The sequence below is a fragment of the Cajanus cajan genome, chromosome 3 (genome assembly GCF_000230855.2).
Source record: "Cajanus cajan strain Asha chromosome 3, NIPB_CcT2T_4, whole genome shotgun sequence".
In the NCBI taxonomy this organism is placed as follows: domain Eukaryota; kingdom Viridiplantae; phylum Streptophyta; class Magnoliopsida; order Fabales; family Fabaceae; genus Cajanus; species Cajanus cajan.
In genome coordinates, this window is record NC_138519.1 from 59,952,191 (window position 1) to 59,955,191 (window position 3,001).

Sequence of the window (3,001 nt, forward strand, 5' to 3'; positions counted from 1 at the left end):
ACGCCTTGCCTTTACCTTTGGCCGGCGCGGAAGGAGCGGCACCACAATTACCAGCCATTGAGAACAGGAAAGATTTGAGAAAAGGAGAAAGACGAAGAAGACTGGTAGGGAGAAAGAGCGAAAAGAGAAGACAGAGAAAATTAAGTACCTGGTACTCCTTTGGTAATGACCTTAACGACAACTGGGTTGCCAGAAACGACAATGACAGAAGCAAATGGAGATGATGAAAGGAAGAATGCAAAGTTCGGCGTGGTCAAGAAGCCAAGAATGCAAAAGTAAAGTGAAGAGGAAAGGGCGCGAGAGAGAGAGAAAAGGGGTTTCCCAAAATTCAAAACGGTCGTGACACGTGTGAGGAAGGAGACACAACTGACGACACATTAAATGAGGCCCATCATGGCAGAGTGCGCCATCATTACATAACTGTCACCTCCCATTAACACACCGCCCACACGTTATGGGAATGAGGTGACGGTTATGACACATGGCGTCAAGACAGAGAGGTGTACGCGAAGAGTCACGACCCCTTGTCGAGCTCGGTCTTAACTCCTCGACCCACGGTCTTCGGAGCTCGGGGGGCTAGTGTACTATCCGTACCGCTAAGTCGAGCTCAAGCTCGGCTTCACAGCGCGGATTGACATCGGACACGTGCTGCGCGGCATCGGCCAGGACAAGGCCCACTATCTAAACAGATTGTAACCGATCTCAGGCCCAAGGCCCAGAAAAACCCTAACTTACATAAAGGTACGTGCATTACTTATACGAGACCCATACACCCACAAACACTAACTTTAGCATCAGAGTCTCTTTTGCAGGTACCACCCCCACCTTGGAACAGCAAGCGTACCCAATGAAGGAGGCTCACCAATCTTGCCCAGCAGATCGTCCCCTACGACCGATCTCTGGTAAGAACATGGTTTATGAAAATTCCACTTTTGATTTGTCTTATTTGTAGTCCAAGGAAAAAATTTAATTCTCCCATCATAGACATTTCAAATTCACTTTGCATATCTTGGAAAACTCTTTACATAATAAACAATGTTGTATCAACCTTTCCTCTTGTAAATCCTTTTTCCAAAAGAAATTTACTTAGTCTTTCATACCATGCCCTAGGAGCTTGTTTCAATCCATATAAAGTCTTTTTCAACTTAAAGACATGATTTGGAAATTATGAGTTTTCAAATCCTGGGGGTTGTTCAACATAAACTTCTTCTTGAATAAAACCATTTAGAAAAGTACTTTTGACATCCATTTAATATAGTTTGAAATCCATTATTGATGCATAGGCTAGTAACATTCTAATAGCTTCTAGACTTGCTACAGGTGCATATGTTTCTTCATAATCTATGTCTTCTTCTTGATTATATCCCTTATCAACTAGTCTAGCCTTATTTCTTATGACTATGCCATGTTCGTCAAGTTTATTTCTAAAAACCCATTTAGTTCCAATAATTGGATGATTATTTGGTTTAAAGACTAGTTTCCATACTTGATTTCTCTCAAATTGATTTAGCTCTTCTTGCATAGCATTTATCCAATGTTCATCATTTAATGCTTCATCAATGTTTTTAACTTCAATTTTAGAAACAAAAGCCATATTATTGCATGCATCTTTTAGAGAGTGTCTAGTAGTTACCTCTTTTGATATGTCTCAAATGATATTTTCAAGGGGATGATTTCTTGAGAATCTCAACTCTCTTTGAGGAGTCATCTTTGTTAGATTCTCTTGGATTATAGAATCCTCCCTTCCTTCATCTTCTTTGTCCTTTTGAGTTTGCTCATGAATATGAGTGTCTTCAAAGCTTTCTACAATATCATCAATAATATCTTTTCTTGGACAAACGAGGTTAGTCTCATCACAAACAACATGAATTGATTCCTCTATTGTCATAGTTCTTTTTTTGTATATTCTATAAGATTTTCTATTTAAAGAATATCCAAGAAATATCCCTTCATCTGATTTAGCATCAAACTTTCCTAAATTGTCTTTTCCATTATTAAGTATAAAACATTTGCATCCAAAAATATGAAGATGGGAAACGTTAGGTTTTCTTCCATTAAACAATTCATAAGGAGTTTTCTTGAGAATGGGTCTAATCAAAGTTCTATTCATAGTATAACATGTAGTGTTAACAGCTTCTATCCAAAAGTATTTAGGAAGATTTGAATCACTTAGCATTGTTCTTGCTAATTCTTCTAATGATTTATTCTTTCTTTCAACTACTCCATTTTTTTAGGAGTTCTAGTTGCAGAAAACTTATGTTCAATTTCATGTTCTTCACAAAATAAATCAAAGTATTTATTTTCAAATTCTTTTCCATGATCACTTCTAATGGAAACTATCTTAAGATTTTTCTTATTTTGAATAAGCTTGGCAAATTTCATAAATGCATGAAAAGCATCACTTTTATGAGCAAGAAACAAAGTCCAATTATATCTAGAATAATCATCTACTAAGACAAGACCATAGTAACTTCCACCAAAACTCATAGTTCTAGAAGGTCCAAACAAATCCATATCCAAGAGTTCTAAAGGTCTAGAGGTTGTAACTATATTCTTTGGTTTGAAAGAGACTTTTACTTGTTTCCCCTTTTTACATGTATCACAAAGTCTATTTTCCTCAAATTTAATTTTTGGTAATCCTATTACTAAATCTTTTGAGATTAATTTATTTAAGTGTTCCATGTTTATATGAGCAATCCTTTTATGCCATAACCATGATTCATCATCTTTACTTACAAGACATTGAGAATTATTCATATTTTTCTCTAATTTTATCTTGTATACATTTTTAACTCTAAATCCTATTATCTTAACATTTTCATCATTTTTATGTTCAATAAGACATTTTTGTGAATAAAAAAATATGGAGAAACCTTTATCACATAATTGACTGACACTTAATAAACTATGTTTAAGACCATCCACAAGTAAGACATTTTCTATAGAGGTTGAGAAATTTGTAGCTATTCTTCCAATGCCAAGTATTTTTCCTTTGTTGTTG

General features: G+C 35.7%; 1 pseudogene; it reads right to left on the minus strand.

Moving 5' to 3' along the window:
- Positions 1-1,249: 1,249 nt before the first annotated feature.
- Positions 1,250-1,594, minus strand: LOC145956361 (putative mitochondrial protein AtMg00820 pseudogene; annotated as a pseudogene).
- Between the last annotated feature and the right edge of the window lie 1,407 nt (positions 1,595-3,001).